This window comes from Rhinoderma darwinii, assembly GCF_050947455.1.
Source record: "Rhinoderma darwinii isolate aRhiDar2 chromosome 5 unlocalized genomic scaffold, aRhiDar2.hap1 SUPER_5_unloc_35, whole genome shotgun sequence".
Classification (NCBI taxonomy): Eukaryota; Metazoa; Chordata; class Amphibia; order Anura; family Rhinodermatidae; genus Rhinoderma; species Rhinoderma darwinii.
Genome location: NW_027461793.1, coordinates 376395 through 398498, shown reverse-complemented (window position 1 = coordinate 398498; position 22104 = coordinate 376395). Strand labels below are relative to the sequence as shown.

Here is a 22104-nt window from a genome sequence, read left to right as displayed (position 1 = left end):
GCACCTGAGCCAGCCACTGATTGATTGATTGATTGATTGATTGATTGATTGATTGATTGATTGATTGATGCAGCACAACAGTCAAATAGTGGAGTGGAGTAGGGGAACAGCAAACAGCCAATAAAGCAGCCCGCCCGCTCGCCTGCCCGCCACAATGGACCTACCTGTGTACACTAGATGGATGTGATGGAATGTACTGTCGTCCCTACATTTCAAGAAGAAGTAGAATTGCAGTTGCAACAAAGCCTTGCTTGCCTACAAAGAGAGCAGCAATTTGGATTTGTTACTATGTTACCTAGAAGAATAACAAACTGTGCAAGGATGGAGGTTGTAGGAGCAAGGAGAAGTTGTCTGTAAAGTTGGTGGATGCCTATTTTCCATTTTGCAGTCCCTTGTCTCCCTCTTGTGGCCTCCTGGAGGCAACTAGCTGTGCAAAAAAAAGACAGCCTGGCGGCCGGCTGTTGCAGTGTTGCCCTCTCAGGCAACACTGAGTGACTGACTGAGCCTCACCGTCTTATATAAAGTTCAGACGGAACTTTGCACGTGTCATAGTGGAGCCCTCAGGATTCCAGAGCCAGCTTTCTGACATCATAATGGGGCCTCAGAGATAAAAGCCTGGGCCCAGGCAGTGTTGGTCAGTGCTGCTCAGCAGGCAGCACTGGACTGGACTGGATTACAGCTGATACAAGGTGTGAAGGAACAAGGGGTGGCTGTGGGCATGCACTTGCTGCCGCTGCCAGTGTTTATCTGCATGGCAGCAGGGCATTTGGGCGTTGCCAGGAAGGCGTTTTTATGTAGATTCCTCCTCTTTCAGCACTGCATTGTGGTGCAAGCAAAATAAGCAAATCCTGTCTGGCTTCCTCTCCGGCCTTTATTCACCTCCCGTGTAGCTGTGAGTGTGTGAGCCTGCAGGGCCCCATGGAATTGCCTAGAAGTAGGCTGAATCGCTGCAAGGGCTGAACAGCAGTATCGGGCAGGCTCGGGCAACGCGCGGCCCGTTCGGGTTATCGCTTCTCGGCCTTTTGGCTAAGATCAAGTGTAGTATCTGTTCTTATCAGTTTAATATCTGATACGTCCCCTATCTGGGGACCATATATTAAATGGATTTTTAGAACAGGGAGATGGAAATAGAGCTTGCTCTGTCCACTCCACGCATTGACCTGGTATTGCAGTATTTCCAGGACCGGTGCACCCTTTCCTTATGTGTTGACTAAAAGCAGATTCCAAAAGTGTTTTTTGTCTTTGCTATTGTTTCTGTCTTTCTGAAGGGATCTCCCCTTTTAATCCCATTATTTCAACACCTGTTGGACAATGCATGAGTGATAATGAGCTCATTGATTAAATGCAATTAATGAATAGATTGCCACCTCTTGTTGTGTGTCGTCTGTGTTTCTGTGTTTCCGGCATTTCACATTGGAACACCTCATTCACCTTCCTTGTCTTCTCTCCGCCCTCCCTTTTAGGTAAGTTAAAGAGCTGCACCTGAGCCAGCCACTGATTGATTGATTGATTGATTGATTGATTGATGCAGCACAACAGTCAAATAGTGGAGTGGAGTAGGGGAACAGCAAACAGCCAATAAAGCAGCCCGCCCGCTCGCCTGCCCGCCACAATGGACCTACCTGTGTACACTAGATGGATGTGATGGAATGTACTGTCGTCCCTACATTTCAAGAAGAAGTAAGAATTGCAGTTGCAACAAAGCCTTGCTTGCCTACAAAGAGAGCAGCAATTTGGATTTGTTACTATGTTACCTAGAAGAATAACAAACTGTGCAAGGATGGAGGTTGTAGGAGCAAGGAGAAGTTGTCTGTAAAGTTGGTGGATGCCTATTTTCCATTTTGCAGTCCCTTGTCTCCCTCTTGTGGCCTCCTGGAGGCAACTAGCTGTGCAAAAAAAAGACAGCCTGGCGGCCGGCTGTTGCAGTGTTGCCCTCTCAGGCAACACTGAGTGACTGACTGAGCCTCACCGTCTTATATAAAGTTCAGACGGAACTTTGCACGTGTCATAGTGGAGCCCTCAGGATTCCAGAGCCAGCTTTCTGACATCATAATGGGGCCTCAGAGATAAAAGCCTGGGCCCAGGCAGTGTTGGTCAGTGCTGCTCAGCAGGCAGCACTGGACTGGACTGGATTACAGCTGATACAAGGTGTGAAGGAACAAGGGGTGGCTGTGGGCATGCACTTGCTGCCGCTGCCAGTGTTTATCTGCATGGCAGCAGGGCATTTGGGCGTTGCCAGGAAGGCGTTTTTATGTAGATTCCTCCTCTTTCAGCACTGCATTGTGGTGCAAGCAAAAGAAGCAAATCCTGTCTGGCTTCCTCTCCGGCCTTTATTCACCTCCCGTGTAGCTGTGAGTGTGTGAGCCTGCAGGGCCCCATGGAATTGCCTAGAAGTAGGCTGAATCGCTGCAAGGGCTGAACAGCAGTATCGGGCAGGCTCGGGCAACGCGCGGCCCGTTCGGGTTATCGCTTCTCGGCCTTTTGGCTAAGATCAAGTGTAGTATCTGTTCTTATCAGTTTAATATCTGATACGTCCCCTATCTGGGGACCATATATTAAATGGATTTTTAGAACAGGGAGATGGAAATAGAGCTTGCTCTGTCCACTCCACGCATTGACCTGGTATTGCAGTATTTCCAGGACCGGTGCACCCTTTCCTTATGTGTTGACTAAAAGCAGATTCCAAAAGTGTTTTTTGTCTTTGCTATTGTTTCTGTCTTTCTGAAGGGATCTCCCCTTTTAATCCCATTATTTCAACACCTGTTGGACAATGCATGAGTGATAATGAGCTCATTGATTAAATGCAATTAATGAATAGATTGCCACCTCTTGTTGTGTGTCGTCTGTGTTTCTGTGTTTCCGGCATTTCACATTGGAACACCTCATTCACCTTCCTTGTCTTCTCTCCGCCCTCCCTTTTAGGTAAGTTAAAGAGCTGCACCTGAGCCAGCCACTGATTGATTGATTGATTGATTGATTGATTGATTGATGCAGCACAACAGTCAAATAGTGGAGTGGAGTAGGGGAACAGCAAACAGCCAATAAAGCAGCCCGCCCGCTCGCCTGCCCGCCACAATGGACCTACCTGTGTACACTAGATGGATGTGATGGAATGTACTGTCGTCCCTACATTTCAAGAAGAAGTAAGAATTGCAGTTGCAACAAAGCCTTGCTTGCCTACAAAGAGAGCAGCAATTTGGATTTGTTACTATGTTACCTAGAAGAATAACAAACTGTGCAAGGATGGAGGTTGTAGGAGCAAGGAGAAGTTGTCTGTAAAGTTGGTGGATGCCTATTTTCCATTTTGCAGTCCCTTGTCTCCCTCTTGTGGCCTCCTGGAGGCAACTAGCTGTGCAAAAAAAAGACAGCCTGGCGGCCGGCTGTTGCAGTGTTGCCCTCTCAGGCAACACTGAGTGACTGACTGAGCCTCACCGTCTTATATAAAGTTCAGACGGAACTTTGCACGTGTCATAGTGGAGCCCTCAGGATTCCAGAGCCAGCTTTCTGACATCATAATGGGGCCTCAGAGATAAAAGCCTGGGCCCAGGCAGTGTTGGTCAGTGCTGCTCAGCAGGCAGCACTGGACTGGACTGGATTACAGCTGATACAAGGTGTGAAGGAACAAGGGGTGGCTGTGGGCATGCACTTGCTGCCGCTGCCAGTGTTTATCTGCATGGCAGCAGGGCATTTGGGCGTTGCCAGGAAGGCGTTTTTATGTAGATTCCTCCTCTTTCAGCACTGCATTGTGGTGTAAGCAAAAGAAGCAAATCCTGTCTGGCTTCCTCTCCGGCCTTTATTCACCTCCCGTGTAGCTGTGAGTGTGTGAGCCTGCAGGGCCCCATGGAATTGCCTAGAAGTAGGCTGAATCGCTGCAAGGGCTGAACAGCAGTATCGGGCAGGCTCGGGCAACGCGCGGCCCGTTCGGGTTATCGCTTCTCGGCCTTTTGGCTAAGATCAAGTGTAGTATCTGTTCTTATCAGTTTAATATCTGATACGTCCCCTATCTGGGGACCATATATTAAATGGATTTTTAGAACAGGGAGATGGAAATAGAGCTTGCTCTGTCCACTCCACGCATTGACCTGGTATTGCAGTATTTCCAGGACCGGTGCACCCTTTCCTTATGTGTTGACTAAAAGCAGATTCCAAAAGTGTTTTTTGTCTTTGCTATTGTTTCTGTCTTTCTGAAGGGATCTCCCCTTTTAATCCCATTATTTCAACACCTGTTGGACAATGCATGAGTGATAATGAGCTCATTGATTAAATGCAATTAATGAATAGATTGCCACCTCTTGTTGTGTGTCGTCTGTGTTTCTGTGTTTCCGGCATTTCACATTGGAACACCTCATTCACCTTCCTTGTCTTCTCTCCGCCCTCCCTTTTAGGTAAGTTAAAGAGCTGCACCTGAGCCAGCCACTGATTGATTGATTGATTGATTGATTGATTGATTGATTGATTGATTGATTGATTGATTGATGCAGCACAACAGTCAAATAGTGGAGTGGAGTAGGGGAACAGCAAACAGCCAATAAAGCAGCCCGCCCGCTCGCCTGCCCGCCACAATGGACCTACCTGTGTACACTAGATGGATGTGATGGAATGTACTGTCGTCCCTACATTTCAAGAAGAAGTAAGAATTGCAGTTGCAACAAAGCCTTGCTTGCCTACAAAGAGAGCAGCAATTTGGATTTGTTACTATGTTACCTAGAAGAATAACAAACTGTGCAAGGATGGAGGTTGTAGGAGCAAGGAGAAGTTGTCTGTAAAGTTGGTGGATGCCTATTTTCCATTTTGCAGTCCCTTGTCTCCCTCTTGTGGCCTCCTGGAGGCAACTAGCTGTGCAAAAAAAAGACAGCCTGGCGGCCGGCTGTTGCAGTGTTGCCCTCTCAGGCAACACTGAGTGACTGACTGAGCCTCACCGTCTTATATAAAGTTCAGACGGAACTTTGCACGTGTCATAGTGGAGCCCTCAGGATTCCAGAGCCAGCTTTCTGACATCATAATGGGGCCTCAGAGATAAAAGCCTGGGCCCAGGCAGTGTTGGTCAGTGCTGCTCAGCAGGCAGCACTGGACTGGACTGGATTACAGCTGATACAAGGTGTGAAGGAACAAGGGGTGGCTGTGGGCATGCACTTGCTGCCGCTGCCAGTGTTTATCTGCATGGCAGCAGGGCATTTGGGCGTTGCCAGGAAGGCGTTTTTATGTAGATTCCTCCTCTTTCAGCACTGCATTGTGGTGCAAGCAAAAGAAGCAAATCCTGTCTGGCTTCCTCTCCGGCCTTTATTCACCTCCCGTGTAGCTGTGAGTGTGTGAGCCTGCAGGGCCCCATGGAATTGCCTAGAAGTAAGCTGAATCGCTGCAAGGGCTGAACAGCAGTATCGGGCAGGCTCGGGCAACGCGCGGCCCGTTCGGGTTATCGCTTCTCGGCCTTTTGGCTAAGATCAAGTGTAGTATCTGTTCTTATCAGTTTAATATCTGATACGTCCCCTATCTGGGGACCATATATTAAATGGATTTTTAGAACAGGGAGATGGAAATAGAGCTTGCTCTGTCCACTCCACGCATTGACCTGGTATTGCAGTATTTCCAGGACCGGTGCACCCTTTCCTTATGTGTTGACTAAAAGCAGATTCCAAAAGTGTTTTTTGTCTTTGCTATTGTTTCTGTCTTTCTGAAGGGATCTCCCCTTTTAATCCCATTATTTCAACACCTGTTGGACAATGCATGAGTGATAATGAGCTCATTGATTAAATGCAATTAATGAATAGATTGCCACCTCTTGTTGTGTGTCGTCTGTGTTTCTGTGTTTCCGGCATTTCACATTGGAACACCTCATTCACCTTCCTTGTCTTCTCTCCGCCCTCCCTTTTAGGTAAGTTAAAGAGCTGCACCTGAGCCAGCCACTGATTGATTGATTGATTGATTGATTGATTGATTGATTGATGCAGCACAACAGTCAAATAGTGGAGTGGAGTAGGGGAACAGCAAACAGCCAATAAAGCAGCCCGCCCGCTCGCCTGCCCGCCACAATGGACCTACCTGTGTACACTAGATGGATGTGATGGAATGTACTGTCGTCCCTACATTTCAAGAAGAAGTAAGAATTGCAGTTGCAACAAAGCCTTGCTTGCCTACAAAGAGAGCAGCAATTTGGATTTGTTACTATGTTACCTAGAAGAATAACAAACTGTGCAAGGATGGAGGTTGTAGGAGCAAGGAGAAGTTGTCTGTAAAGTTGGTGGATGCCTATTTTCCATTTTGCAGTCCCTTGTCTCCCTCTTGTGGCCTCCTGGAGGCAACTAGCTGTGCAAAAAAAAGACAGCCTGGCGGCCGGCTGTTGCAGTGTTGCCCTCTCAGGCAACACTGAGTGACTGACTGAGCCTCACCGTCTTATATAAAGTTCAGACGGAACTTTGCACGTGTCATAGTGGAGCCCTCAGGATTCCAGAGCCAGCTTTCTGACATCATAATGGGGCCTCAGAGATAAAAGCCTGGGCCCAGGCAGTGTTGGTCAGTGCTGCTCAGCAGGCAGCACTGGACTGGACTGGATTACAGCTGATACAAGGTGTGAAGGAACAAGGGGTGGCTGTGGGCATGCACTTGCTGCCGCTGCCAGTGTTTATCTGCATGGCAGCAGGGCATTTGGGCGTTGCCAGGAAGGCGTTTTTATGTAGATTCCTCCTCTTTCAGCACTGCATTGTGGTGCAAGCAAAAGAAGCAAATCCTGTCTGGCTTCCTCTCCGGCCTTTATTCACCTCCCGTGTAGCTGTGAGTGTGTGAGCCTGCAGGGCCCCATGGAATTGCCTAGAAGTAGGCTGAATCGCTGCAAGGGCTGAACAGCAGTATCGGGCAGGCTCGGGCAACGCGCGGCCCGTTCGGGTTATCGCTTCTCGGCCTTTTGGCTAAGATCAAGTGTAGTATCTGTTCTTATCAGTTTAATATCTGATACGTCCCCTATCTGGGGACCATATATTAAATGGATTTTTAGAACAGGGAGATGGAAATAGAGCTTGCTCTGTCCACTCCACGCATTGACCTGGTATTGCAGTATTTCCAGGACCGGTGCACCCTTTCCTTATGTGTTGACTAAAAGCAGATTCCAAAAGTGTTTTTTGTCTTTGCTATTGTTTCTGTCTTTCTGAAGGGATCTCCCCTTTTAATCCCATTATTTCAACACCTGTTGGACAATGCATGAGTGATAATGAGCTCATTGATTAAATGCAATTAATGAATAGATTGCCACCTCTTGTTGTGTGTCGTCTGTGTTTCTGTGTTTCCGGCATTTCACATTGGAACACCTCATTCACCTTCCTTGTCTTCTCTCCGCCCTCCCTTTTAGGTAAGTTAAAGAGCTGCACCTGAGCCAGCCACTGATTGATTGATTGATTGATTGATTGATTGATTGATTGATTGATTGATGCAGCACAACAGTCAAATAGTGGAGTGGAGTAGGGGAACAGCAAACAGCCAATAAAGCAGCCCGCCCGCTCGCCTGCCCGCCACAATGGACCTACCTGTGTACACTAGATGGATGTGATGGAATGTACTGTCGTCCCTACATTTCAAGAAGAAGTAAGAATTGCAGTTGCAACAAAGCCTTGCTTGCCTACAAAGAGAGCAGCAATTTGGATTTGTTACTATGTTACCTAGAAGAATAACAAACTGTGCAAGGATGGAGGTTGTAGGAGCAAGGAGAAGTTGTCTGTAAAGTTGGTGGATGCCTATTTTCCATTTTGCAGTCCCTTGTCTCCCTCTTGTGGCCTCCTGGAGGCAACTAGCTGTGCAAAAAAAAGACAGCCTGGCGGCCGGCTGTTGCAGTGTTGCCCTCTCAGGCAACACTGAGTGACTGACTGAGCCTCACCGTCTTATATAAAGTTCAGACGGAACTTTGCACGTGTCATAGTGGAGCCCTCAGGATTCCAGAGCCAGCTTTCTGACATCATAATGGGGCCTCAGAGATAAAAGCCTGGGCCCAGGCAGTGTTGGTCAGTGCTGCTCAGCAGGCAGCACTGGACTGGACTGGATTACAGCTGATACAAGGTGTGAAGGAACAAGGGGTGGCTGTGGGCATGCACTTGCTGCCGCTGCCAGTGTTTATCTGCATGGCAGCAGGGCATTTGGGCGTTGCCAGGAAGGCGTTTTTATGTAGATTCCTCCTCTTTCAGCACTGCATTGTGGTGCAAGCAAAAGAAGTAAATCCTGTCTGGCTTCCTCTCCGGCCTTTATTCACCTCCCGTGTAGCTGTGAGTGTGTGAGCCTGCAGGGCCCCATGGAATTGCCTAGAAGTAGGCTGAATCGCTGCAAGGGCTGAACAGCAGTATCGGGCAGGCTCGGGCAACGCGCGGCCCGTTCGGGTTATCGCTTCTCGGCCTTTTGGCTAAGATCAAGTGTAGTATCTGTTCTTATCAGTTTAATATCTGATACGTCCCCTATCTGGGGACCATATATTAAATGGATTTTTAGAACAGGGAGATGGAAATAGAGCTTGCTCTGTCCACTCCACGCATTGACCTGGTATTGCAGTATTTCCAGGACCGGTGCACCCTTTCCTTATGTGTTGACTAAAAGCAGATTCCAAAAGTGTTTTTTGTCTTTGCTATTGTTTCTGTCTTTCTGAAGGGATCTCCCCTTTTAATCCCATTATTTCAACACCTGTTGGACAATGCATGAGTGATAATGAGCTCATTGATTAAATGCAATTAATGAATAGATTGCCACCTCTTGTTGTGTGTCGTCTGTGTTTCTGTGTTTCCGGCATTTCACATTGGAACACCTCATTCACCTTCCTTGTCTTCTCTCCGCCCTCCCTTTTAGGTAAGTTAAAGAGCTGCACCTGAGCCAGCCACTGATTGATTGATTGATTGATTGATTGATTGATTGATTGATTGATTGATGCAGCACAACAGTCAAATAGTGGAGTGGAGTAGGGGAACAGCAAACAGCCAATAAAGCAGCCCGCCCGCTCGCCTGCCCGCCACAATGGATCTACCTGTGTACACTAGATGGATGTGATGGAATGTACTGTCGTCCCTACATTTCAAGAAGAAGTAAGAATTGCAGTTGCAACAAAGCCTTGCTTGCCTACAAAGAGAGCAGCAATTTGGATTTGTTACTATGTTACCTAGAAGAATAACAAACTGTGCAAGGATGGAGGTTGTAGGAGCAAGGAGAAGTTGTCTGTAAAGTTGGTGGATGCCTATTTTCCATTTTGCAGTCCCTTGTCTCCCTCTTGTGGCCTCCTGGAGGCAACTAGCTGTGCAAAAAAAAGACAGCCTGGCGGCCGGCTGTTGCAGTGTTGCCCTCTCAGGCAACACTGAGTGACTGACTGAGCCTCACCGTCTTATATAAAGTTCAGACGGAACTTTGCACGTGTCATAGTGGAGCCCTCAGGATTCCAGAGCCAGCTTTCTGACATCATAATGGGGCCTCAGAGATAAAAGCCTGGGCCCAGGCAGTGTTGGTCAGTGCTGCTCAGCAGGCAGCACTGGACTGGACTGGATTACAGCTGATACAAGGTGTGAAGGAACAAGGGGTGGCTGTGGGCATGCACTTGCTGCCGCTGCCAGTGTTTATCTGCATGGCAGCAGGGCATTTGGGCGTTGCCAGGAAGGCGTTTTTATGTAGATTCCTCCTCTTTCAGCACTGCATTGTGGTGCAAGCAAAAGAAGCAAATCCTGTCTGGCTTCCTCTCCGGCCTTTATTCACCTCCCGTGTAGCTGTGAGTGTGTGAGCCTGCAGGGCCCCATGGAATTGCCTAGAAGTAGGCTGAATCGCTGCAAGGGCTGAACAGCAGTATCGGGCAGGCTCGGGCAACGCGCGGCCCGTTCGGGTTATCGCTTCTCGGCCTTTTGGCTAAGATCAAGTGTAGTATCTGTTCTTATCAGTTTAATATCTGATACGTCCCCTATCTGGGGACCATATATTAAATGGATTTTTAGAACAGGGAGATGGAAATAGAGCTTGCTCTGTCCACTCCACGCATTGACCTGGTATTGCAGTATTTCCAGGACCGGTGCACCCTTTCCTTATGTGTTGACAAAAAGCAGATTCCAAAAGTGTTTTTTGTCTTTGCTATTGTTTCTGTCTTTCTGAAGGGATCTCCCCTTTTAATCCCATTATTTCAACACCTGTTGGACAATGCATGAGTGATAATGAGCTCATTGATTAAATGCAATTAATGAATAGATTGCCACCTCTTGTTGTGTGTCGTCTGTGTTTCTGTGTTTCCGGCATTTCACATTGGAACACCTCATTCACCTTCCTTGTCTTCTCTCCGCCCTCCCTTTTAGGTAAGTTAAAGAGCTGCACCTGAGCCAGCCACTGATTGATTGATTGATTGATTGATTGATTGATTGATTGATTGATTGATTGATGCAGCACAACAGTCAAATAGTGGAGTGGAGTAGGGGAACAGCAAACAGCCAATAAAGCAGCCCGCCCGCTCGCCTGCCCGCCACAATGGACCTACCTGTGTACACTAGATGGATGTGATGGAATGTACTGTCGTCCCTACATTTCAAGAAGAAGTAAGAATTGCAGTTGCAACAAAGCCTTGCTTGCCTACAAAGAGAGCAGCAATTTGGATTTGTTACTATGTTACCTAGAAGAATAACAAACTGTGCAAGGATGGAGGTTGTAGGAGCAAGGAGAAGTTGTCTGTAAAGTTGGTGGATGCCTATTTTCCATTTTGCAGTCCCTTGTCTCCCTCTTGTGGCCTCCTGGAGGCAACTAGCTGTGCAAAAAAAAGACAGCCTGGCGGCCGGCTGTTGCAGTGTTGCCCTCTCAGGCAACACTGAGTGACTGACTGAGCCTCACCGTCTTATATAAAGTTCAGACGGAACTTTGCACGTGTCATAGTGGAGCCCTCAGGATTCCAGAGCCAGCTTTCTGACATCATAATGGGGCCTCAGAGATAAAAGCCTGGGCCCAGGCAGTGTTGGTCAGTGCTGCTCAGCAGGCAGCACTGGACTGGACTGGATTACAGCTGATACAAGGTGTGAAGGAACAAGGGGTGGCTGTGGGCATGCACTTGCTGCCGCTGCCAGTGTTTATCTGCATGGCAGCAGGGCATTTGGGCGTTGCCAGGAAGGCGTTTTTATGTAGATTCCTCCTCTTTCAGCACTGCATTGTGGTGCAAGCAAAAGAAGCAAATCCTGTCTGGCTTCCTCTCCGGCCTTTATTCACCTCCCGTGTAGCTGTGAGTGTGTGAGCCTGCAGGGCCCCATGGAATTGCCTAGAAGTAGGCTGAATCGCTGCAAGGGCTGAACAGCAGTATCGGGCAGGCTCGGGCAACGCGCGGCCCGTTCGGGTTATCGCTTCTCGGCCTTTTGGCTAAGATCAAGTGTAGTATCTGTTCTTATCAGTTTAATATCTGATACGTCCCCTATCTGGGGACCATATATTAAATGGATTTTTAGAACAGGGAGATGGAAATAGAGCTTGCTCTGTCCACTCCACGCATTGACCTGGTATTGCAGTATTTCCAGGACCGGTGCACCCTTTCCTTATGTGTTGACAAAAAGCAGATTCCAAAAGTGTTTTTTGTCTTTGCTATTGTTTCTGTCTTTCTGAAGGGATCTCCCCTTTTAATCCCATTATTTCAACACCTGTTGGACAATGCATGAGTGATAATGAGCTCATTGATTAAATGCAATTAATGAATAGATTGCCACCTCTTGTTGTGTGTCGTCTGTGTTTCTGTGTTTCCGGCATTTCACATTGGAACACCTCATTCACCTTCCTTGTCTTCTCTCCGCCCTCCCTTTTAGGTAAGTTAAAGAGCTGCACCTGAGCCAGCCACTGATTGATTGATTGATTGATTGATTGATTGATTGATTGATTGATGCAGCACAACAGTCAAATAGTGGAGTGGAGTAGGGGAACAGCAAACAGCCAATAAAGCAGCCCGCCCGCTCGCCTGCCCGCCACAATGGACCTACCTGTGTACACTAGATGGATGTGATGGAATGTACTGTCGTCCCTACATTTCAAGAAGAAGTAAGAATTGCAGTTGCAACAAAGCCTTGCTTGCCTACAAAGAGAGCAGCAATTTGGATTTGTTACTATGTTACCTAGAAGAATAACAAACTGTGCAAGGATGGAGGTTGTAGGAGCAAGGAGAAGTTGTCTGTAAAGTTGGTGGATGCCTATTTTCCATTTTGCAGTCCCTTGTCTCCCTCTTGTGGCCTCCTGGAGGCAACTAGCTGTGCAAAAAAAAGACAGCCTGGCGGCCGGCTGTTGCAGTGTTGCCCTCTCAGGCAACACTGAGTGACTGACTGAGCCTCACCGTCTTATATAAAGTTCAGACGGAACTTTGCACGTGTCATAGTGGAGCCCTCAGGATTCCAGAGCCAGCTTTCTGACATCATAATGGGGCCTCAGAGATAAAAGCCTGGGCCCAGGCAGTGTTGGTCAGTGCTGCTCAGCAGGCAGCACTGGACTGGACTGGATTACAGCTGATACAAGGTGTGAAGGAACAAGGGGTGGCTGTGGGCATGCACTTGCTGCCGCTGCCAGTGTTTATCTGCATGGCAGCAGGGCATTTGGGCGTTGCCAGGAAGGCGTTTTTATGTAGATTCCTCCTCTTTCAGCACTGCATTGTGGTGCAAGCAAAAGAAGCAAATCCTGTCTGGCTTCCTCTCCGGCCTTTATTCACCTCCCGTGTAGCTGTGAGTGTGTGAGCCTGCAGGGCCCCATGGAATTGCCTAGAAGTAGGCTGAATCGCTGCAAGGGCTGAACAGCAGTATCGGGCAGGCTCGGGCAACGCGCGGCCCGTTCGGGTTATCGCTTCTCGGCCTTTTGGCTAAGATCAAGTGTAGTATCTGTTCTTATCAGTTTAATATCTGATACGTCCCCTATCTGGGGACCATATATTAAATGGATTTTTAGAACAGGGAGATGGAAATAGAGCTTGCTCTGTCCACTCCACGCATTGACCTGGTATTGCAGTATTTCCAGGACCGGTGCACCCTTTCCTTATGTGTTGACTAAAAGCAGATTCCAAAAGTGTTTTTTGTCTTTGCTATTGTTTCTGTCTTTCTGAAGGGATCTCCCCTTTTAATCCCATTATTTCAACACCTGTTGGACAATGCATGAGTGATAATGAGCTCATTGATTAAATGCAATTAATGAATAGATTGCCACCTCTTGTTGTGTGTCGTCTGTGTTTCTGTGTTTCCGGCATTTCACATTGGAACACCTCATTCACCTTCCTTGTCTTCTCTCCGCCCTCCCTTTTAGGTAAGTTAAAGAGCTGCACCTGAGCCAGCCACTGATTGATTGATTGATTGATTGATTGATTGATTGATTGATTGATTGATTGATGCAGCACAACAGTCAAATAGTGGAGTGGAGTAGGGGAACAGCAAACAGCCAATAAAGCAGCCCGCCCGCTCGCCTGCCCGCCACAATGGACCTACCTGTGTACACTAGATGGATGTGATGGAATGTACTGTCGTCCCTACATTTCAAGAAGAAGTAAGAATTGCAGTTGCAACAAAGCCTTGCTTGCCTACAAAGAGAGCAGCAATTTGGATTTGTTACTATGTTACCTAGAAGAATAACAAACTGTGCAAGGATGGAGGTTGTAGGAGCAAGGAGAAGTTGTCTGTAAAGTTGGTGGATGCCTATTTTCCATTTTGCAGTCCCTTGTCTCCCTCTTGTGGCCTCCTGGAGGCAACTAGCTGTGCAAAAAAAAGACAGCCTGGCGGCCGGCTGTTGCAGTGTTGCCCTCTCAGGCAACACTGAGTGACTGACTGAGCCTCACCGTCTTATATAAAGTTCAGACGGAACTTTGCACGTGTCATAGTGGAGCCCTCAGGATTCCAGAGCCAGCTTTCTGACATCATAATGGGGCCTCAGAGATAAAAGCCTGGGCCCAGGCAGTGTTGGTCAGTGCTGCTCAGCAGGCAGCACTGGACTGGACTGGATTACAGCTGATACAAGGTGTGAAGGAACAAGGGGTGGCTGTGGGCATGCACTTGCTGCCGCTGCCAGTGTTTATCTGCATGGCAGCAGGGCATTTGGGCGTTGCCAGGAAGGCGTTTTTATGTAGATTCCTCCTCTTTCAGCACTGCATTGTGGTGCAAGCAAAAGAAGCAAATCCTGTCTGGCTTCCTCTCCGGCCTTTATTCACCTCCCGTGTAGCTGTGAGTGTGTGAGCCTGCAGGGCCCCATGGAATTGCCTAGAAGTAGGCTGAATCGCTGCAAGGGCTGAACAGCAGTATCGGGCAGGCTCGGGCAACGCGCGGCCCGTTCGGGTTATCGCTTCTCGGCCTTTTGGCTAAGATCAAGTGTAGTATCTGTTCTTATCAGTTTAATATCTGATACGTCCCCTATCTGGGGACCATATATTAAATGGATTTTTAGAACAGGGAGATGGAAATAGAGCTTGCTCTGTCCACTCCACGCATTGACCTGGTATTGCAGTATTTCCAGGACCGGTGCACCCTTTCCTTATGTGTTGACAAAAAGCAGATTCCAAAAGTGTTTTTTGTCTTTGCTATTGTTTCTGTCTTTCTGAAGGGATCTCCCCTTTTAATCCCATTATTTCAACACCTGTTGGACAATGCATGAGTGATAATGAGCTCATTGATTAAATGCAATTAATGAATAGATTGCCACCTCTTGTTGTGTGTCGTCTGTGTTTCTGTGTTTCCGGCATTTCACATTGGAACACCTCATTCACCTTCCTTGTCTTCTCTCCGCCCTCCCTTTTAGGTAAGTTAAAGAGCTGCACCTGAGCCAGCCACTGATTGATTGATTGATTGATTGATTGATTGATTGATTGATTGATTGATTGATGCAGCACAACAGTCAAATAGTGGAGTGGAGTAGGGGAACAGCAAACAGCCAATAAAGCAGCCCGCCCGCTCGCCTGCCCGCCACAATGGACCTACCTGTGTACACTAGATGGATGTGATGGAATGTACTGTCGTCCCTACATTTCAAGAAGAAGTAAGAATTGCAGTTGCAACAAAGCCTTGCTTGCCTACAAAGAGAGCAGCAATTTGGATTTGTTACTATGTTACCTAGAAGAATAACAAACTGTGCAAGGATGGAGGTTGTAGGAGCAAGGAGAAGTTGTCTGTAAAGTTGGTGGATGCCTATTTTCCATTTTGCAGTCCCTTGTCTCCCTCTTGTGGCCTCCTGGAGGCAACTAGCTGTGCAAAAAAAAGACAGCCTGGCGGCCGGCTGTTGCAGTGTTGCCCTCTCAGGCAACACTGAGTGACTGACTGAGCCTCACCGTCTTATATAAAGTTCAGACGGAACTTTGCACGTGTCATAGTGGAGCCCTCAGGATTCCAGAGCCAGCTTTCTGACATCATAATGGGGCCTCAGAGATAAAAGCCTGGGCCCAGGCAGTGTTGGTCAGTGCTGCTCAGCAGGCAGCACTGGACTGGACTGGATTACAGCTGATACAAGGTGTGAAGGAACAAGGGGTGGCTGTGGGCATGCACTTGCTGCCGCTGCCAGTGTTTATCTGCATGGCAGCAGGGCATTTGGGCGTTGCCAGGAAGGCGTTTTTATGTAGATTCCTCCTCTTTCAGCACTGCATTGTGGTGCAAGCAAAAGAAGCAAATCCTGTCTGGCTTCCTCTCCGGCCTTTATTCACCTCCCGTGTAGCTGTGAGTGTGTGAGCCTGCAGGGCCCCATGGAATTGCCTAGAAGTAGGCTGAATCGCTGCAAGGGCTGAACAGCAGTATCGGGCAGGCTCGGGCAACGCGCGGCCCGTTCGGGTTATCGCTTCTCGGCCTTTTGGCTAAGATCAAGTGTAGTATCTGTTCTTATCAGTTTAATATCTGATACGTCCCCTATCTGGGGACCATATATTAAATGGATTTTTAGAACAGGGAGATGGAAATAGAGCTTGCTCTGTCCACTCCACGCATTGACCTGGTATTGCAGTATTTCCAGGACCGGTGCACCCTTTCCTTATGTGTTGACAAAAAGCAGATTCCAAAAGTGTTTTTTGTCTTTGCTATTGTTTCTGTCTTTCTGAAGGGATCTCCCCTTTTAATCCCATTATTTCAACACCTGTTGGACAATGCATGAGTGATAATGAGCTCATTGATTAAATGCAATTAATGAATAGATTGCCACCTCTTGTTGTGTGTCGTCTGTGTTTCTGTGTTTCCGGCATTTCACATTGGAACACCTCATTCACCTTCCTTGTCTTCTCTCCGCCCTCCCTTTTAGGTAAGTTAAAGAGCTGCACCTGAGCCAGCCACTGATTGATTGATTGATTGATTGATTGATTGATTGATTGATTGATTGATTGATTGATTGATGCAGCACAACAGTCAAATAGTGGAGTGGAGTAGGGGAACAGCAAACAGCCAATAAAGCAGCCCGCCCGCTCGCCTGCCCGCCACAATGGACCTACCTGTGTACACTAGATGGATGTGATGGAATGTACTGTCGTCCCTACATTTCAAGAAGAAGTAAGAATTGCAGTTGCAACAAAGCCTTGCTTGCCTACAAAGAGAGCAGCAATTTGGATTTGTTACTATGTTACCTAGAAGAATAACAAACTGTGCAAGGATGGAGGTTGTAGGAGCAAGGAGAAGTTGTCTGTAAAGTTGGTGGATGCCTATTTTCCATTTTGCAGTCCCTTGTCTCCCTCTTGTGGCCTCCTGGAGGCAACTAGCTGTGCAAAAAAAAGACAGCCTGGCGGCCGGCTGTTGCAGTGTTGCCCTCTCAGGCAACACTGAGTGACTGACTGAGCCTCACCGTCTTATATAAAGTTCAGACGGAACTTTGCACGTGTCATAGTGGAGCCCTCAGGATTCCAGAGCCAGCTTTCTGACATCATAATGGGGCCTCAGAGATAAAAGCCTGGGCCCAGGCAGTGTTGGTCAGTGCTGCTCAGCAGGCAGCACTGGACTGGACTGGATTACAGCTGATACAAGGTGTGAAGGAACAAGGGGTGGCTGTGGGCATGCACTTGCTGCCGCTGCCAGTGTTTATCTGCATGGCAGCAGGGCATTTGGGCGTTGCCAGGAAGGCGTTTTTATGTAGATTCCTCCTCTTTCAGCACTGCATTGTGGTGCAAGCAAAAGAAGCAAATCCTGTCTGGCTTCCTCTCCGGCCTTTATTCACCTCCCGTGTAGCTGTGAGTGTGTGAGCCTGCAGGGCCCCATGGAATTGCCTAGAAGTAGGCTGAATCGCTGCAAGGGCTGAACAGCAGTATCGGGCAGGCTCGGGCAACGCGCGGCCCGTTCGGGTTATCGCTTCTCGGCCTTTTGGCTAAGATCAAGTGTAGTATCTGTTCTTATCAGTTTAATATCTGATACGTCCCCTATCTGGGGACCATATATTAAATGGATTTTTAGAACAGGGAGATGGAAATAGAGCTTGCTCTGTCCACTCCACGCATTGACCTGGTATTGCAGTATTTCCAGGACCGGTGCACCCTTTCCTTATGTGTTGACTAAAAGCAGATTCCAAAAGTGTTTTTTGTCTTTGCTATTGTTTCTGTCTTTCTGAAGGGATCTCCCCTTTTAATCCCATTATTTCAACACCTGTTGGACAATGCATGAGTGATAATGAGCTCATTGATTAAATGCAATTAATGAATAGATTGCCACCTCTTGTTGTGTGTCGTCTGTGTTTCTGTGTTTCCGGCATTTCACATTGGAACACCTCATTCACCTTCCTTGTCTTCTCTCCGCCCTCCCTTTTAGGTAAGTTAAAGAGCTGCACCTGAGCCAGCCACTGATTGATTGATTGATTGATTGATTGATTGATTGATTGATTGATTGATGCAGCACAACAGTCAAATAGTGGAGTGGAGTAGGGGAACAGCAAACAGCCAATAAAGCAGCCCGCCCGCTCGCCTGCCCGCCACAATGGACCTACCTGTGTACACTAGATGGATGTGATGGAATGTACTGTCGTCCCTACATTTCAAGAAGAAGTAAGAATTGCAGTTGCAACAAAGCCTTGCTTGCCTACAAAGAGAGCAGCAATTTGGATTTGTTACTATGTTACCTAGAAGAATAACAAACTGTGCAAGGATGGAGGTTGTAGGAGCAAGGAGAAGTTGTCTGTAAAGTTGGTGGATGCCTATTTTCCATTTTGCAGTCCTTTGTCTCCCTCTTGTGGCCTCCTGGAGGCAACTAGCTGTGCAAAAAAAAGACAGCCTGGCGGCCGGCTGTTGCAGTGTTGCCCTCTCAGGCAACACTGAGTGACTGACTGAGCCTCACCGTCTTATATAAAGTTCAGACGGAACTTTGCACGTGTCATAGTGGAGCCCTCAGGATTCCAGAGCCAGCTTTCTGACATCATAATGGGGCCTCAGAGATAAAAGCCTGGGCCCAGGCAGTGTTGGTCAGTGCTGCTCAGCAGGCAGCACTGGACTGGACTGGATTACAGCTGATACAAGGTGTGAAGGAACAAGGGGTGGCTGTGGGCATGCACTTGCTGCCGCTGCCAGTGTTTATCTGCATGGCAGCAGGGCATTTGGGCGTTGCCAGGAAGGCGTTTTTATGTAGATTCCTCCTCTTTCAGCACTGCATTGTGGTGCAAGCAAAATAAGCAAATCCTGTCTGGCTTCCTCTCCGGCCTTTATTCACCTCCCGTGTAGCTGTGAGTGTGTGAGCCTGCAGGGCCCCATGGAATTGCCTAGAAGTAGGCTGAATCGCTGCAAGGGCTGAACAGCAGTATCGGGCAGGCTCGGGCAACGCGCGGCCCGTTCGGGTTATCGCTTCTCGGCCTTTTGGCTAAGATCAAGTGTAGTATCTGTTCTTATCAGTTTAATATCTGATACGTCCCCTATCTGGGGACCATATATTAAATGGATTTTTAGAACAGGGAGATGGAAATAGAGCTTGCTCTGTCCACTCCACGCATTGACCTGGTATTGCAGTATTTCCAGGACCGGTGCACCCTTTCCTTATGTGTTGACAAAAAGCAGATTCCAAAAGTGTTTTTTGTCTTTGCTATTGTTTCTGTCTTTCTGAAGGGATCTCCCCTTTTAATCCCATTATTTCAACACCTGTTGGACAATGCATGAGTGATAATGAGCTCATTGATTAAATGCAATTAATGAATAGATTGCCACCTCTTGTTGTGTGTCGTCTGTGTTTCTGTGTTTCCGGCATTTCACATTGGAACACCTCATTCACCTTCCTTGTCTTCTCTCCGCCCTCCCTTTTAGGTAAGTTAAAGAGCTGCACCTGAGCCAGCCACTGATTGATTGATTGATTGATTGATTGATTGATTGATTGATTGATTGATTGATTGATGCAGCACAACAGTCAAATAGTGGAGTGGAGTAGGGGAACAGCAAACAGCCAATAAAGCAGCCCGCCCGCTCGCCTGCCCGCCACAATGAACCTACCTGTGTACACTAGATGGATGTGATGGAATGTACTGTCGTCCCTACATTTCAAGAAGAAGTAAGAATTGCAGTTGCAACAAAGCCTTGCTTGCCTACAAAGAGAGCAGCAATTTGGATTTGTTACTATGTTACCTAGAAGAATAACAAACTGTGCAAGGATGGAGGTTGTAGGAGCAAGGAGAAGTTGTCTGTAAAGTTGGTGGATGCCTATTTTCCATTTTGCAGTCCCTTGTCTCCCTCTTGTGGCCTCCTGGAGGCAACTAGCTGTGCAAAAAAAAGACAGCCTGGCGGCCGGCTGTTGCAGTGTTGCCCTCTCAGGCAACACTGAGTGACTGACTGAGCCTCACCGTCTTATATAAAGTTCAGACGGAACTTTGCACGTGTCATAGTGGAGCCCTCAGGATTCCAGAGCCAGCTTTCTGACATCATAATGGGGCCTCAGAGATAAAAGCCTGGGCCCAGGCAGTGTTGGTCAGTGCTGCTCAGCAGGCAGCACTGGACTGGACTGGATTACAGCTGATACAAGGTGTGAAGGAACAAGGGGTGGCTGTGGGCATGCACTTGCTGCCGCTGCCAGTGTTTATCTGCATGGCAGCAGGGCATTTGGGCGTTGCCAGGAAGGCGTTTTTATGTAGATTCCTCCTCTTTCAGCACTGCATTGTGGTGCAAGCAAAAGAAGCAAATCCTGTCTGGCTTCCTCTCCGGCCTTTATTCACCTCCCGTGTAGCTGTGAGTGTGTGAGCCTGCAGGGCCCCATGGAATTGCCTAGAAGTAGGCTGAATCGCTGCAAGGGCTGAACAGCAGTATCGGGCAGGCTCGGGCAACGCGCGGCCCGTTCGGGTTATCGCTTCTCGGCCTTTTGGCTAAGATCAAGTGTAGTATCTGTTCTTATCAGTTTAATATCTGATACGTCCCCTATCTGGGGACCATATATTAAATGGATTTTTAGAACAGGGAGATGGAAATAGAGCTTGCTCTGTCCACTCCACGCATTGACCTGGTATTGCAGTATTTCCAGGACCGGTGCACCCTTTCCTTATGTGTTGACTAAAAGCAGATTCCAAAAGTGTTTTTTGTCTTTGCTATTGTTTCTGTCTTTCTGAAGGGATCTCCCCTTTTAATCCCATTATTTCAACACCTGTTGGACAATGCATGAGTGATAATGAGCTCATTGATTAAATGCAATTAATGAATAGATTGCCACCTCTTGTTGTGTGTCGTCTGTGTTTCTGTGTTTCCGGCATTTCACATTGGAACACCTCATTCACCTTCCTTGTCTTCTCTCCGCCCTCCCTTTTAGGTAAGTTAAAGAGCTGCACCTGAGCCAGCCACTGATTGATTGATTGATTGATTGATTGATTGATTGATTGATTGATTGATTGATTGATGCAGCACAACAGTCAAATAGTGGAGTGGAGTAGGGGAACAGCAAACAGCCAATAAAGCAGCCCGCCCGCTCGCCTGCCCGCCACAATGGATCTACCTGTGTACACTAGATGGATGTGATGGAATGTACTGTCGTCCCTACATTTCAAGAAGAAGTAAGAATTGCAGTTGCAACAAAGCCTTGCTTGCCTACAAAGAGAGCAGCAATTTGGATTTGTTACTATGTTACCTAGAAGAATAACAAACTGTGCAAGGATGGAGGTTGTAGGAGCAAGGAGAAGTTGTCTGTAAAGTTGGTGGATGCCTATTTTCCATTTTGCAGTCCCTTGTCTCCCTCTTGTGGCCTCCTGGAGGCAACTAGCTGTGCAAAAAAAAGACAGCCTGGCGGCCGGCTGTTGCAGTGTTGCCCTCTCAGGCAACACTGAGTGACTGACTGAGCCTCACCGTCTTATATAAAGTTCAGACGGAACTTTGCACGTGTCATAGTGGAGCCCTCAGGATTCCAGAGCCAGCTTTCTGACATCATAATGGGGCCTCAGAGATAAAAGCCTGGGCCCAGGCAGTGTTGGTCAGTGCTGCTCAGCAGGCAGCACTGGACTGGACTGGATTACAGCTGATACAAGGTGTGAAGGAACAAGGGGTGGCTGTGGGCATGCACTTGCTGCCGCTGCCAGTGTTTATCTGCATGGCAGCAGGGCATTTGGGCGTTGCCAGGAAGGCGTTTTTATGTAGATTCCTCCTCTTTCAGCACTGCATTGTGGTGCAAGCAAAAGAAGCAAATCCTGTCTGGCTTCCTCTCCGGCCTTTATTCACCTCCCGTGTAGCTGTGAGTGTGTGAGCCTGCAGGGCCCCATGGAATTGCCTAGAAGTAGGCTGAATCGCTGCAAGGGCTGAACAGCAGTATCGGGCAGGCTCGGGCAACGCGCGGCCCGTTCGGGTTATCGCTTCTCGGCCTTTTGGCTAAGATCAAGTGTAGTATCTGTTCTTATCAGTTTAATATCTGATACGTCCCCTATCTGGGGACCATATATTAAATGGATTTTTAGAACAGGGAGATGGAAATAGAGCTTGCTCTGTCCACTCCACGCATTGACCTGGTATTGCAGTATTTCCAGGACCGGTGCACCCTTTCCTTATGTGTTGACTAAAAGCAGATTCCAAAAGTGTTTTTTGTCTTTGCTATTGTTTCTGTCTTTCTGAAGGGATCTCCCCTTTTAATCCCATTATTTCAACACCTGTTGGACAATGCATGAGTGATAATGAGCTCATTGATTAAATGCAATTAATGAATAGATTGCCACCTCTTGTTGTGTGTCGTCTGTGTTTCTGTGTTTCCGGCATTTCACATTGGAACACCTCATTCACCTTCCTTGTCT

At 47.8% G+C, this 22104-nt stretch overlaps 15 non-coding genes across 15 annotated transcripts; all 15 read left to right on the top strand.

The window, feature by feature from the left end:
- The first annotated feature begins 1006 nt into the window (after window positions 1–1006).
- Window positions 1007–1197, top strand: LOC142690926 (U2 spliceosomal RNA). Its single transcript, XR_012859600.1, has one exon. It is a non-coding gene; the product is annotated as a U2 spliceosomal RNA (small nuclear RNA).
- A 1268-nt stretch (window positions 1198–2465) lies between these two features.
- Window positions 2466–2656, top strand: LOC142690925 (U2 spliceosomal RNA). The gene has a single exon (XR_012859599.1). It is a non-coding gene; the product is annotated as a U2 spliceosomal RNA (small nuclear RNA).
- A 1272-nt stretch (window positions 2657–3928) lies between these two features.
- LOC142690924 (U2 spliceosomal RNA) lies at window positions 3929–4119 on the top strand. Its single transcript, XR_012859598.1, has one exon. It is a non-coding gene; the product is annotated as a U2 spliceosomal RNA (small nuclear RNA).
- A 1296-nt stretch (window positions 4120–5415) lies between these two features.
- LOC142690923 (U2 spliceosomal RNA) lies at window positions 5416–5606 on the top strand. The gene has a single exon (XR_012859597.1). It is a non-coding gene; the product is annotated as a U2 spliceosomal RNA (small nuclear RNA).
- Window positions 5607–6882: 1276 nt separating this feature from the next.
- LOC142690922 (U2 spliceosomal RNA) lies at window positions 6883–7073 on the top strand. The gene has a single exon (XR_012859596.1). It is a non-coding gene; the product is annotated as a U2 spliceosomal RNA (small nuclear RNA).
- A 1284-nt stretch (window positions 7074–8357) lies between these two features.
- Window positions 8358–8548, top strand: LOC142690921 (U2 spliceosomal RNA). The gene has a single exon (XR_012859595.1). It is a non-coding gene; the product is annotated as a U2 spliceosomal RNA (small nuclear RNA).
- Window positions 8549–9832: 1284 nt separating this feature from the next.
- LOC142690920 (U2 spliceosomal RNA) lies at window positions 9833–10023 on the top strand. Its single transcript, XR_012859594.1, has one exon. It is a non-coding gene; the product is annotated as a U2 spliceosomal RNA (small nuclear RNA).
- Window positions 10024–11311: 1288 nt separating this feature from the next.
- LOC142690918 (U2 spliceosomal RNA) lies at window positions 11312–11502 on the top strand. Its single transcript, XR_012859593.1, has one exon. It is a non-coding gene; the product is annotated as a U2 spliceosomal RNA (small nuclear RNA).
- Window positions 11503–12782: 1280 nt separating this feature from the next.
- LOC142690917 (U2 spliceosomal RNA) lies at window positions 12783–12973 on the top strand. The gene has a single exon (XR_012859592.1). It is a non-coding gene; the product is annotated as a U2 spliceosomal RNA (small nuclear RNA).
- Window positions 12974–14261: 1288 nt separating this feature from the next.
- LOC142690916 (U2 spliceosomal RNA) lies at window positions 14262–14452 on the top strand. Its single transcript, XR_012859591.1, has one exon. It is a non-coding gene; the product is annotated as a U2 spliceosomal RNA (small nuclear RNA).
- A 1288-nt stretch (window positions 14453–15740) lies between these two features.
- LOC142690914 (U2 spliceosomal RNA) lies at window positions 15741–15931 on the top strand. The gene has a single exon (XR_012859589.1). It is a non-coding gene; the product is annotated as a U2 spliceosomal RNA (small nuclear RNA).
- A 1296-nt stretch (window positions 15932–17227) lies between these two features.
- On the top strand, window positions 17228–17418 carry LOC142690913 (U2 spliceosomal RNA). Its single transcript, XR_012859588.1, has one exon. It is a non-coding gene; the product is annotated as a U2 spliceosomal RNA (small nuclear RNA).
- A 1284-nt stretch (window positions 17419–18702) lies between these two features.
- On the top strand, window positions 18703–18893 carry LOC142690912 (U2 spliceosomal RNA). Its single transcript, XR_012859587.1, has one exon. It is a non-coding gene; the product is annotated as a U2 spliceosomal RNA (small nuclear RNA).
- Window positions 18894–20185: 1292 nt separating this feature from the next.
- LOC142690911 (U2 spliceosomal RNA) lies at window positions 20186–20376 on the top strand. The gene has a single exon (XR_012859586.1). It is a non-coding gene; the product is annotated as a U2 spliceosomal RNA (small nuclear RNA).
- Window positions 20377–21668: 1292 nt separating this feature from the next.
- On the top strand, window positions 21669–21859 carry LOC142690910 (U2 spliceosomal RNA). The gene has a single exon (XR_012859585.1). It is a non-coding gene; the product is annotated as a U2 spliceosomal RNA (small nuclear RNA).
- Window positions 21860–22104: the final 245 nt, after the last annotated feature.